The sequence below is a fragment of the Panthera tigris genome, chromosome B1 (genome assembly GCF_018350195.1).
Source record: "Panthera tigris isolate Pti1 chromosome B1, P.tigris_Pti1_mat1.1, whole genome shotgun sequence".
NCBI lineage: Eukaryota > Metazoa > Chordata > Mammalia > Carnivora > Felidae > Panthera > Panthera tigris.
In genome coordinates, this window is record NC_056663.1 from 132,764,561 (window position 1) to 132,778,140 (window position 13,580).

A 13,580-nucleotide genomic window follows, 5' to 3' on the forward strand; every position below is an offset into this window, starting at 1 on the left:
GCAGTATTCTAAATGAAGTCATAAAAATTCTAATCATTTTCATAAGTTCATGTAGTTGTAATTGTTTTGTTTCTCCTTGGGTAAACAGCTTTATGAATCAATTTTCCATTAGAGCTTTAGAAATTCTTTGTTCACTGTTAAGATATTGTCAGAAGCCTGCATTTTGGAGTACTTGTCAAGGTCTTTTACATGAATTTCTTTGAAAATGAAGCATTTTTGCAGGAACACTTCTGCAAAACCATCAGAGTAAAACAACTGTCTGTAAATGTCAAAAGCCTTAAAATTACCCACTTAAAAAGGATCTAGTGAGAGTTCTATATACAACCCCCAAATGATGCAACTGACATGTAAAATTTGGTTATTTTTGTGAAATATATTTTAAGATAATAGTTGAAATTATGACTAATAACACTATACTAGGACATACTTGAAATTTTTTTTTAATTTTTTTTTTAACGTTTATTTATTATTGAGAGAGAGAGACACAGCATGAGCAGGCAGAGAGAGGAGACACAGAATCCAAAGCAGGATCCAGGCTCTGAGCTGTCACCACAGAGCCCAACGTGGGGCTTGAACTCACGAACCGTGAGATCGTGACCTGAGCTGAAGTCTGATGCTTAACTGACTGAACCCCAAGGTGCCCTAACATATTTGAAATTCTTAAAAATCTTACAATTTCTGAATTATTTTAATGAACTATATGTATATCTCAGAAATATGATCTAAGAAGGTTAAACAATTACATTTTATTTGATGTTTCCAAAATAAGCCTAATTTTTTTTTCATTCAGAATTTGATTGAGGGAAGTTTGTCAAATATGTCAGAAGATTTAAAACATTTGATCAGATAGGATCATCAGTCACCGTGAGACAGTACTTACCCATTCAACCAAAGTGACAAAAGATTTCAAAGGCAAATACAGAAAGAGTCATAGTTGTAAAAACAAAACAAAGAAAAACCCTTAGCTTTTTTAATAGAGAAGACTCTCGTTTTCTTAGTCACCAAAGACTTGATTGATAAAGACTTGAACCACAAATTATTTTCATAAGACATAGAATCTGTTTTCTAGGCAAATTACATAAAGGTTAAAAACAAAACAACTTTGTTTATAATTTCTTAAGAGCAGACCAATAATCTAAGAAAAAAACAGTTGTTTTAACAGAGGAAACCAAATTTTAATTTTGCATCGGTATACTTTTGATATTAAATGTTAAAAAAAATTTTTAATGTTTACTTTTGAAGGGGTTAGAGAGGGAGACAGAATGAGTGAGGGAAGGGCAGAGAGAGAGAGAGGGAAACACAGAATCTGAAGCAGGCTCCAGGCTCTGAGCTGTCAGCACAGAGCCTGATGTGGGGCTCAAACCATGAGATCATGACTTGAGCTGACTTGGACACTTAACTGACTGAGCCACCCAGGCACCCTGATATTAAAGTCTTTTTTAAAACAAGTCCATTCTAAGCTTGATCACATAAAATTCCTTTCTCAAGATTCCCTTTTCACAAACCTTCTGTAACTTTCTATATCCAATTAGGTTTTGTCCTTTTTCCTTATTCTGGAACAATCATTTTATTTTAGGACAAAATTTTTATTTTTTTACTAAAAAGAAAAAAACCCCAAAAGTCCTTCATATGTTTCCTTATTCAAAAAACGTTGTTTTCTTTACCTTTTCATATGCAGTTGGTCTTTTTAGCCCTTTTATTTCAAGTAGTTTTATATATATATATATATATATATATATATATATATATATATATATATATATAAGAATTCTTAACTGTTAGGATCTTTAATTCCTAGTTGAAAACTAAGAAAAAAAAGTAATTGTGGGTTGGCAAATTTATAAATATATTTCACAATTTCTAAAGTAGATTTTTCAGTGTGGCACAAATCATGTTTATTAATGGACCCAAATATCTTTTATCTCTGTAGAAAATTAAAAAGCCAAAAGTATATTAACATTAAATGCTAAATGTAAGTTTGGAAATGATTTAGATATTCAATGAATACCCATTATTCAATTAGAGTTAGTATAAACTTTAAATTATTACTTTAAACAATTGTGCTTGGATTAGACATAAACAACTATTGTATTTTTTGGCAAATGTTGAAGACATACCTGCTTTTATTAAACCAGCATACTTAAACTAGCTTGTATTTATCAAGGATTGTCTTAGATCATAAACTTGAAAAAATCTGGGTTAGTTTCTATACTTCTGAGAGTATCTTGATAAAACACTTTTCTTTAAATAGAGCTCTTTACAATTTTGGTAATACCATCTGGAAAGAGAAAAATATCACCTATCTGTAACATACTTAGACCTACATAAACATACAGACATCCAAAAAGTTCTTAAAGCTTTTGTTTTGAAAACTGTAGCCACGTCTCAGGTACAACAGTCAAAAGAATTGTTGGATACAAACTGTTTCTGGCAGGTGGACTAAATTAACAGTACCTACTTAGATGGCCAAAGACACTATTTGCATGCTGTAAGGATTTTTTTTCAGAGCTCTTTATGGAGTCATTTTCGTCTTTTAGAAGCTTCTACATGCCATTTAAAGAATACATTCCATGGTTTCTGAGAGGTTTGGAATCTTCTAAACGTGCTTAAGGTGGACCTAAGTTAAAAATTCCCCAAAGTGGCCACTACAATTTCAAAAGATCAGCCATTTTCCAAAAAGGCACAAGAGCCTCATCCATAGGCCAGACGGAACCCATCTTTACCTTTAATGTCTTAACTGTGAGAGGCCCTGTTTTCCAACAACTGTTTCAAAACACAGGGAATCACGTTCCACCCCACCCCCGTTCTTTGAACAGCACAGAGTGACTAACCAAGAAGCTTCAACAAGCAAAATGCAGGTGTGCACAACAAAGTTGGAGCGCTCAAAACACAAAGAGCAGACCTCAGATCTCAAAGAGACTTACCCTCAAATTCCTGGGTTAGCTAGAAAGCAGTGAGTTCACTGGGCTTTGTGGGTACTAGGCACCTATGTGTTCACTGGCCTTGGAGACATTCAGGGTCTTTGGATCCCACTTCTTTTGCCAGGAGATGTCAGAAGTTCAGAAATAACAGAAGTAAAACCAATCAATCACCAAAGTAGTTAATTAGTAAAAGTTTATTATGCACACACCAGAAACACTCAAACCAATATGTGGAATGAGACTCAGGGGAATATTTGTTATCAAGCAGCTGCTTTTACAATGAGAAAACAGTAACTGTTTATTCAGTGTTAGAATATATTAGTGTTTTCTTAAATGATAGGGAATTGGTCAGTGTGTTACTTCATACCAACTTTGGGAACTGTTCAAGTATTGCTTATTTTCAGAGGCATAAGCAAGAAATGACCCAGGTCAAGTTAGTCTTGTAAAGTAAGCTAAATCAAGCTTTGTTTATATGACTAAACTGGTTTTGTCTGTTCAGAGAATTTTCAAGGCTGGTCTCCATTTGTTTCTTAACACTGCCATGAGTGTTCATGAACATGTCTTAATGTAAGCATGTTTTCATTTATCTTCATAGGTTCATACAAGTGGAATTGCTGGGTTGTATGGTAACAATTTTTAAGAAACTACCAAACTTCTTCACAGCGGCTGTACTATATTATATTCCCATCAGCACAGTATGAGTTTTCTGGGTTCTTTCATCCTTAACAACACTGTGTGTTGTCCTCTTTGATTATAGCCATTCTACTGGGTGTGAAGGTGTAGCTTCATGTGGTTAAATTCATATATTTTTTTCCTAAGGTAAAGGGTTGCTCTCTAGTGGTGCATTCTGCACATTACACGTGGGAAAAGGGCCCTAATGAGAAGCCTAAAGCTAAAACTTGTTAAAATTCATTCATTTCATGTTGCGCCTGCATTGCTTAGCACACCGAGTGCAATTTGAGGCCCAGGTTCAAAATGTTTTCCTCATTACCACTATTCATAGTCCTCAGGAGCTGGCTGGTTGGCTGTGGCTTTTACTTAATCCCCAGAGGTACATTATAGTCAAAACCCTAAGCTTTTCTGCTTCAGATCTCCTCCTCTTTATGCACACAGATCTCTTGGTGTACAGGTTTACACCTGCAGGGTGGCTAATGCCTATGAATAAGGGGAGGAAGAGGCCAGAGACGGTTTTGTTGACTCAAACCTACCACATCCTTTCAAGCCAGAGCCAGAGAAGTAAATAATTCTTACTAGTGGAATGAATGTAAATTCTTTTTAATGAATTGCACACAAATGGAATGTCTGGTGGCTCCTTGGTATTTTCAGGTAACACTTTGTAAATATGCCTGTAGGGAGTTGTAAAGTTTTAGGAGAATGGGTCTCAGCTGACCCTAGGCTTCTAGGCTCTGCTGAAAGGAGAGAGCACTATGCACATTAAAAATAGCAAAAAGTTGAGCCAAGGAAGGAACCTGGCCAGGGATTTACTTAACTTACAGGAATGTATATTTGGTAAGTAATGAAAGATGTGGCTTCAGGAAATTAGGGAAGTAGAACCAAACATTTAATGGTTTAACGTAAGAACCTACAAGTTTTGTTTTATTGCAACAGGATATTTTTTTTTAAGTGTCCATATGTGAAATTTCCCTAACTTCCTGTGTTTTAGGTAAATGTTTCATGCTAACAATGCATTTTACTATCCTTACCTATCCATTAAATGATTATGGAGATTCATCATTTGTGTAAATATGCACAAAAATACATATGCATACTCAAATGCCTGAACATAGAACTGTAGAGAATATAATGGAGGGGTCTTGCCATGGCTGATTAATGTCCCAGTCAAGGGGAAACAAGAGGAAGAAACACATCTGTGACATTTTTGTACACAGTAATTCTACTCCAGAGTCCAGTCCACTTGTGTTTCCAATTGAGGTGCATATAAGCGTATAAGGTTCAGGATAAAGTTTATTCAACTTTGGGTTAAGCACTGGATATAAAGGGGAATTAAAACATTCTGGGGTGAATACAATTTTTAAACATGTATTAGAACTTCAAAAATGTTGATATAATGAATAGCGCTTTCCAAAGAATATGTGGAGATTTTCATTAATCCAGTGATGCTGCCATCATGCCCAAAACAAACGTAAGGAGATACTGGAAGTATTTAATAGGGACATACTATTTTTTCCTCTGCCTTTTGAAAATACGTGTTTTAGAGCTAAGTCTGGTGAGTTATTTATATGGACAAAACTACCATATAGTAAGGTGTGTGTATGCTTATCCATCGAGTACTGCAAACAGCTTTAGAGTGTTCTACATATTTTCTGAGCAGTGCTCACTGATGTGTACTCCTCCCCCTCACCCAAGATGATGATTTTGTAGGACAGTAGTCCTTTTAGTGAGTTCTGTGTATCTCTAAATTTTAACCCATCACATTTAACAGAAATACATGATTACTATTACTTTCATAGACTTTAGGATAGTATGTATTTCAACCCCTTTCTGTTTTGGTAGGAAATAGTATCAGACATTTAGGTAACTTGCACAAGGTAGAGGATGATTATTGTTTTGGCTTCTGGTTGTATTTTATAGATAATATCATGAAAGTGAGACACATCCTGCTAGGCCAAGGCATTCAGCCTTCAAAGTTGTCAGTTTCTAAGCTAAAGTTTTATTTGGTCCCACTACTCTACAACTTGGAGGACCCTGGGGGGATTCACACTGTTGCCAGTTTCAGTTATTTCATATTTGTTGGGATTTTAACCTTTGAAGTTACTTTGCATGACTTTAAAACTTTTGTTTTATGCTAGTTTCCTTAAAGGTTTATAACAAAAAATTAAAATCTAGTGATACTTTTTTTTTATTAAATAATACATGTCCTCATAAAAAGGAAAAAACCTATCTATTTCAGCAAGCACTAGAGATGTACTCGTGTTCTGACTGGTTCAGGTAAATGGATAAAATCTACAAGGCATATGTAAGGCAACATCTGACTTGGGAAATCCCCCGCTGTGCTAGTCATTGTCTAGTGACTACATATTCTCAGGACTTCCTTCTCAAGCTCCATTAAATTTTTTTTTTAAGTTTATTTATTTTGAGAAAAGGATGAGAGCAGGGAAGGGGCAGAGAGAAGCACTGAGGTGCCCCTTGAGCTCCATTTTATAAAACCTCTCTAATTCCTACCCACAATCCAATTTTACTAATTGCCTCTAGTATAATCCAAAAGTGGTTAAATGTTAAGAGCGTTACGATTCTGTTTGTAGAGGACATTAAAAGAGCTTATTTAAACAACAACAACAACAACAACAAAAGCCACGTTTCCTCTAGTTCATTCTCATAAGCAAAATTCTTCATAATGAAGTCAGACAAATCAGTATCATAATCTGGGTTTCACCTTTTGCTAGCTGCTTGACCATAAATTACTCCTCTTTAGCTTAAATTTGATCATCTGCATGATAATAATGACTAATTTGGAAGGTGGTTTTAAAAATACAACTATGGAAGGTATACAGGACAAGTGGCTTAACACATGTTCTTTTCCCCTTCTCCATGTTTTCATTTTCTAGGTCTGTTGGGCTCTGGGGATGGGGATGTATCATGGAGGTAGTAAATGAAAGGGAAAAAGACTGAGTGGCTCCATTTTGCTCTGGTGAATTCAGGACAAATACATAGACACAAGAGGAGTGCTGTCCTTTGCCTAATAGATACACTGACATATGCCATGCTGTCAAGCTTGAAATAACTCTGAACATTGTAGCTACAGGGTGTTAGTTTTACAATAGCATCTATATTAGGATGGGCCAGAGGCAAGGACAATGGCTATCTGAATGGGAAAATACCAGATCTGAAGTTAACCTGTCACCTGGATGGAAAAGAGACATGCCATCCGGAAGCCAGGCACCTTGACCTATACTTTGTGCTACACACATTCTGAAGCATGTCACTTTACACAAAGGAATCACTCAGACTATTGAATGGATAGAATTAAACTTCATGGGGATAAGAAATCAGTCTTCCCTTGCTCTTTTATCTTCATCTAAAATAAGCAAATTATCAGGTTATTAGGACGCTAATCAAGTGAGGCTGGGGACTGACCTGTAATAAATTTTAGATTTGATCTCTGTAGGCCATAGAGAAACCTATGGTGAAATTCATTCCATAGATCCTCAAAACTGTGCCCATATTTCATAGCTTCCATTTTATCCAGGATAAATGTCATCTGCTTGGACAATGAATATGTTTTAAAGATTAATGGAGCTTCAAATCCTGTGTATCAATGATGTATGCAGTTTCACTTACTTAGGGGTTGATCATTGCCTCCTACAGGGTTGGAAAAAAAGAAATGGGAATTGTAAGCAGCTCACAGATGATGTTTTCTGAGGTGCAAGCAATGGAGTATTAAGAAAACAGTCCCATTTACAATTGCACCAAAAAGAATAAAATACCTAGGAATAAACTTAACCAAGGAGGTGAAAGACCTCTACTCTGAAAACTCATGAAAGAAACTGAAGAGGACACAAAGAAATGGAAACACATTCCATGCTCCTGGGTTGGAAGAACAAAAGTTGTTCAAACGTCTGTACCATTCAAAGCAATCTATGGGTTTAATGCAATCCCTATCAAAACACCAGCAGCATTTTTTCACAGAAGTAGAACAAACAATCCTAAAATTTGTATGGAATAACAAGATGCTGAATAGCCCAGGAAATCTTGAAAAAGTAAAAACTGGAGGTATCACAATTCCAGATTTCAAGTTATATTACAGAGCGGTAGTAATCAAAACAGTATGGTACTAGCATAAACACACACACAAAGATCAAAGTTATAGAAAACACAGAAATGAACCCACAATTATATGGTCAATTAATCTTCAATAAAGGAGGAATGAATATACAATGGGAAAAAGTCTCTTCAACAAATGGTGTTGGGAAAACTGGACAGCAATATGCAGAAGAATGAAACTGGACCACTTTCTTTCACCAAACAAAAACAAAATGGATTAAAGAGCTAAATATATGAGACCTGAAATCATAAAAATCCTTGAAGAGAGCATAGGCAATATTTTCTCTGATGTCAGCTGTAGCAACATTTTTCTAGATAGGTCTAAGGTCAAAGAAATAAAAACAAACCACTGACTACATAAAAAGTTTCTGCAAAGGAAACAATCAACAAAACTAAAAGACAACCTATTCAATGGGAGATGTTTGCAAATGACATGGCTGATAAAGGGTTAGTATCCAAAACATTAAAGAACTGCTACAACTCAATACCCCCCAAAACAACCCAATTTAAAAATGGGCAGAAGACCTGATCAGACACTTCTCCACGGACATTCAGATGGCCAACAGACACATGAAAAGTAGCTCAACATCACTCATCATCAGGGAAATGCAAATCAAAACCACAATGAGATATCACCTCACACCACTCAGAATGGCTAAAATCAAAACCACAAGTGTTGGCAAGGATGTGGACAAAAAGGAACCCTCCTGCACTCTTGTTGGAAATGCAAACTGGTGCAGCCATTCTGGAAAACAGTATGGAGGTTCCTCAAGAAAATTAAAAATAGAACTACCCTATGATCCAGTAATCACACTACTGGGCATTTACCCTGAAAATACAAAAACACTAATTCAAAAGGATACATGCACTCCTACATTTATAGCAGCATTATTTACAATAGCCAAACTATAGGGGCACCTGGGTGGCTCAGTCTGTTGAGTGTCTGACTCTTAATTTCGGCTCAGGTCATGATTCCAGGGTCGTGGGATCGAGCCAAGCATAGGGCTCTGTGCTGAGCATGGAGTTTGCTTAAGATTCTCTCTCCCTCTCCATCCCCACTCATGCATGTGTGCATACATGTGCTCTCTCCAAAAAAAAAAAAAAACCCAAAAACCAAAAAACAAAACACACACGCGCACATACACACACAAACAAAACTTAAAAATAGCCAAACTATGGAAGCAGCCCAAGTGCCTACTGATGAATGTATAAAGATGTGTTGTATACACAACAGAATATTATTCAGCCATAGAAAAGCATGAAATCTTGCCATTTGCAACACGGATAGAGCTAGAATATAATGCTAAATGAAATGTCAGTCAGAAAAGACAAATACCATATGTCACTCATATGTGGAATTTAAGAAAGAAGCCCAAAACAGGCGGTGGTGGGTGGTGGTAGCGAGATAAACCAAGAAACACTCTTAACTTAGAGAACTAATGGTTACCAGAGAGTAAGTGGGGAGGGGAGGATTAAAGAATACACATATCATAATGAAAGAAAAAAAAAAAAAAGGAAAGAATGTATACCCATCCACAGTTGCTATAAGAGCTTTTTGGGAGAAGTAGGTTTGGTAACATCAAAAATTTTAAATTTGACTTCACTTTTGACTGAGACATCCCTCTTACAAAAATTTATCCTGTAAAAATACTTAAAAGAATGCACAATGATGTGTTTATCAAGATTCCTAAAAAAGAAAAAGAAAAGAAAGATTCCTCAGTACAGCTGTTTGTAACAGAATAACGGCAGAGGCCCAGGGGAGGCTTGTATGCATAATGTGAGAATGTTTACATAAAGGGAGATATATCCTTATTACACAATATATTGCATCCAAAATAGGATTACCATAAAAACACTGATATAAAATCAAAAGAATCAAAATATACTCCAAATTTATGTTTAAAAACAACGTATAAGTGCGCAATGAGTTCTGGAATGAGATGCACCAAAAGTAATGGCTATTAGCTCTGGAGGGAAATGGATGAAATACGTTTACCCTTGTGACTTTTTTGTTGATTGTTAAATGTTTATTTATTTTGAGAGAAAAAGAGCAAGTGCGGGTAGGGGAGGGGCAAAGAGAATCACAAACAGGTTCCACGCTGTCAGCAGACAGCCCACGGAGACCAATGGAGGGCTCCATCTCACGAACTGTGAGATCATGACCTAAGCTGAAATCAGGAGTTGGATGCTTAACCGACTGAGTCACCCAGCTGCCCCTGCTCTTGTAGTTTTTGCTCTACATGCTTTTATGTCATTTGATTTAAAAAAAATTTTTTTTTAATGTTATTTTGAGGGAGAGAGACAGAACATGAACAGGGGAGGGGCAGAGAGAGAGAGAGAGAGAGAGAGAGAGAGAGAGACAGAATCCGAAGCATGCTCCAGGCTCTGAGCTGTCCGCACAAAACCTGACGTGGGGCTCGAACCTATGAACCATGAGATCATGACCTGAGCCAAAGTTGGACTCCTAACTGACTGAGCCACCCAGATGCCCCATCATTTGATTTTTTTTTTTTTTTTTTAGGTTTATTTTTGAGTGAGTGAGAGAGAGAAAGAGAGGGAGGGAGAGGGAGGCAGGGGCAGAGAGAAAGGGGGACACAGAAGCTGAAGCAAGGCTCCAGGTTCTGAGTTATCAGTGCAGAGCCCAACACAGGGCTCAAACACACAAATTACAAGATCATGACGTGAGCTGGCAGTAAGTCAGGCACTTAACCCACTGTGCCACCCAGGAACCCCTCATTTGATTTCTTTTAATGGCCTATCTGTAGATCAGTTGAAAACAGGATTTAAAAAAAAATCCACAATAATTTACATGATTGGGAAGCTCTGCAAAGCCACTCTAGCATATCACTCCCTTAAGATGCTTGTAAAGTCCTCAACTACAATCCTGCGTGCTAAGTCCTACCAGCAGGAATAGTTTCTTCAGAGACTGTAGGACAAAGATAGAAAAGCAGGGAATTGAATAGTTAACTGAAGACATTTTTCTAAGGCCCATGCAGTTGAGTACAACTCATTTTTCACATCTAATCGTGTATGTACCTACAGAAAAATGTGTGTGCGTACGCCTGTTTGTGTGTATTGTTGCTTAGATGATAATTTATAGGAATACTTAGCAGTAGAGAGATACAAACCCATAATTGTTTCTGCCGCCTACACATGAAATAAGGTAAATAAGATGTTAGGACTGGGCTGCAGCAACAGAGAAGGGTGATTTACAGCACTTATCCAGAGCAAGCACATGGTCTTTTGAAGCTAAAATAGAATTGTCTGTTTAGAAAGCATTCAAGGTCCACCCTGCAGTCAGTTAGAAGGGCACAGGTCTTTATTATCAGAGCCTTGATGTCAGCGGAGTGTGGTCTACAGGGAAACCGCAAACACCGAAAGAGTCCTGTTCTAAGACAAAACAGACTAGACGGGTACATTTATCTAAGCACAGCCAAAATAACAGCAGATAAAATTCTGATTATATTACGGTAAACACCCGCTGGCCTTCAAAGTTGTTTGGAATGGACTGGAGGGTTCTAAACACCTAGATGTCCTAAGTAAAAGTAGCCTGGAATGTGACAATTTACATTTCCAACAACTCTGGTAAATCGTGAACAAATATCTATTTAAATAATTCAGGCTCCACAAGTGCCTAAATACTTGCTAATACAAATACTAACAAGGCCACCGAGGGAAATTACTACTTACCTTAGAGTTGTTGCTGGTTTTAAATAATACAAAGCCTCTCAGGGTCTGGGAAGCAGCCCACACATACAAGACACCAGAAGCAGAAACTGCAAAGACATTGGCAGAAGTTGGCCTACTTAAAACTAAACAAGCTCTGCTTAAAAGGGCCCTAATAAAAACTGAAAAGCAAAAGATAATTTGGAGGAAACCTTTATAACATAAGGAGAGGTTAATATCGTAAATACATAAATCAAAAGGAAAAAGATTAATAGCTTGAAGGGAAGTCATCTATTCCTTTTTCTGCTCAGCATCCTCTCTCTTTGTTAACAAAACCCTTCCTAATGGTGAACTCATTACATGATTTCGGTGAAAACCTTCCCCACATCTACTGAATTGGACACTTGAACTGGATTTGGGGTACTGGTCACATAACCCATGCACTGCAAATGGCCACTTGGTATGTGATGGGGAAAAAAACTATGTACCACAGGAATAATATCTGAATGAAAACATCAGAAGATACCATTTCCCATCTATCAAATTAGGTAACTTTTCCCTTTGCATTTTTTTTTAATGTTTATTTTTTGAGAGAAAAAAAAGAGAGAGCACAAGTTGGGAAGGGCCAGAGAGAGAGGGATACACAGAATCTGAAGCAGGCTCCATGCTCCGAGCTATCAGCACAGAGCCCGATGTGGGGCTCAAACCCGTGAACCGTGAGATCATGACCTGAGCCAAAGTTGAACGCTTAACCGACTGAGCCACCCAGGCGCCCCTCCCTTTGCATTTTCTAAACATGATATCTAGAATCGGAAAGGCAATGGATTATCAATGCATGCTAAAATAACTGGATGTTGGAAGATGTTGAAACAGGAAAAAGCCTGTATTTACAACAGCGTTCTGGTGGTCATATCTTAACCACTCACTCAAAGTTAGCATCACTGGAGAGTTTAGGTGTCTCCTGATGTAACACCGTGTGAAGTATACCACATACTCTGTAGGGTCTTTTCAAATATAATCAAGAGTCTAAGACTGAATCCAGTTTGCAGGAAATATAGAAGTTAGAGGAATTCCACACTTAGTGGAAACACACAAATGTTTTTAATATAATAAATGTTATTCATGAAACTTGACTGAATCCTGGTTTGAAAAATAAGCCCTAAGGCCTTTCAGGGACAAATGCTGAAATTTTAACATGAACTGAACTTTAGATGTTTGTGAAAAAGTTTTCTTAGTTGGTAACATGTTACTGACATTGGAAAATGTCCTGGGAAATGCATGCTCAACTTTTTAGGGCTGAAATCTAATTCAGCATAAATATATACATGCACACATATACTAAGGATAATATACTACAATATTAAGTGCTGAATCTGTCCAAACAGTTTGCTTCAGGGATGCTTGTAGAAGCATTCTTTATAATATCCCCTACTTAGAAATAATCTCCATGTCTAACAAGGTTGGTTAAATAAACTGTTGCAACCATGCAACGGACAACCACTACTGATAATCTATAATGGACAAGATAGGACACGGATAGCATTTGTGAAAAAGATGAAAACCAGAGATTTTATGACCCATTTTTCCAGGCTTAGTTCAAATAAGAGCTCTTCCCTAGAGATCCCTTCCCTTCTCTTAATGACTGAAACACTCCCTTTTCCCACACTTGCCATTGCATGCTTACCAGTTCTTGCTGCTTGTCAACTTTACCACAAGCTTGCCGAGGGTGGGTATCTATTCATTAGGACCAATATAAGTAGAGGTCAACCTAACCTAAGGAACAAAAAATGAAAAAGAGGTGGGTAGTGAGGTCTGAGGCTGGAGGGTAGCTGTGGGCAGTGTGGTGCAGCAAGGGGAAGGAATAAATTAAAGGAGCCACCAATTTAAGAGTGTTCATGCCAGGCACTATGCTAAACACTCTCCATATCCTCTTGTACAATCCTCACCATCTTACTAGGTACATACCAAATCAACAAAGTTTATAAATGAAAAAACCCCACAGAGGTTAAACAACTTGCCCAAGGACACATAGCAAACTCAGGGGCCAGAATTCAAATTTGCCAAGTCAGATTTCAGTATCTAGGTTCTTGCTGATTTTCTAAAACCACTGGCGTAAAACATTAGCTCCTTCAGAGTAACAAAGGGAGGACAGACCATATGCCTTTAGATTCCTTTCAATACTAACATTATACAAATCTGTCCACGCAACAA

The 13,580-nt window shown here is 37.2% G+C and overlaps 1 protein-coding gene across 4 annotated transcripts in view; it reads right to left on the reverse strand.

The window, feature by feature from the left end:
- Positions 1 to 2,314: 2,314 nt before the first annotated feature.
- AFF1 (AF4/FMR2 family member 1) overlaps positions 2,315 to 13,580 on the reverse strand; it is a 145,708-nt gene continuing 134,442 nt past the window's right edge. Inside the window, exons 20-23 of one of the 4 annotated variants that reach the window (XR_006216871.1) lie at positions 13,054 to 13,142; positions 11,394 to 11,479; positions 7,017 to 7,241; positions 2,315 to 3,035 (exon numbers count right to left, since the gene is read on the reverse strand). The gene's annotated coding sequence lies outside the window, so the exon portion shown is untranslated. Of the gene's footprint in view, positions 3,036 to 7,016; positions 7,242 to 11,004; positions 11,094 to 11,393; positions 11,480 to 13,053; positions 13,143 to 13,580 lie in introns of those variants that run through there. The other 3 variants (XR_006216872.1, XR_006216874.1, XR_006216873.1) reach the window with 3 other exon arrangements.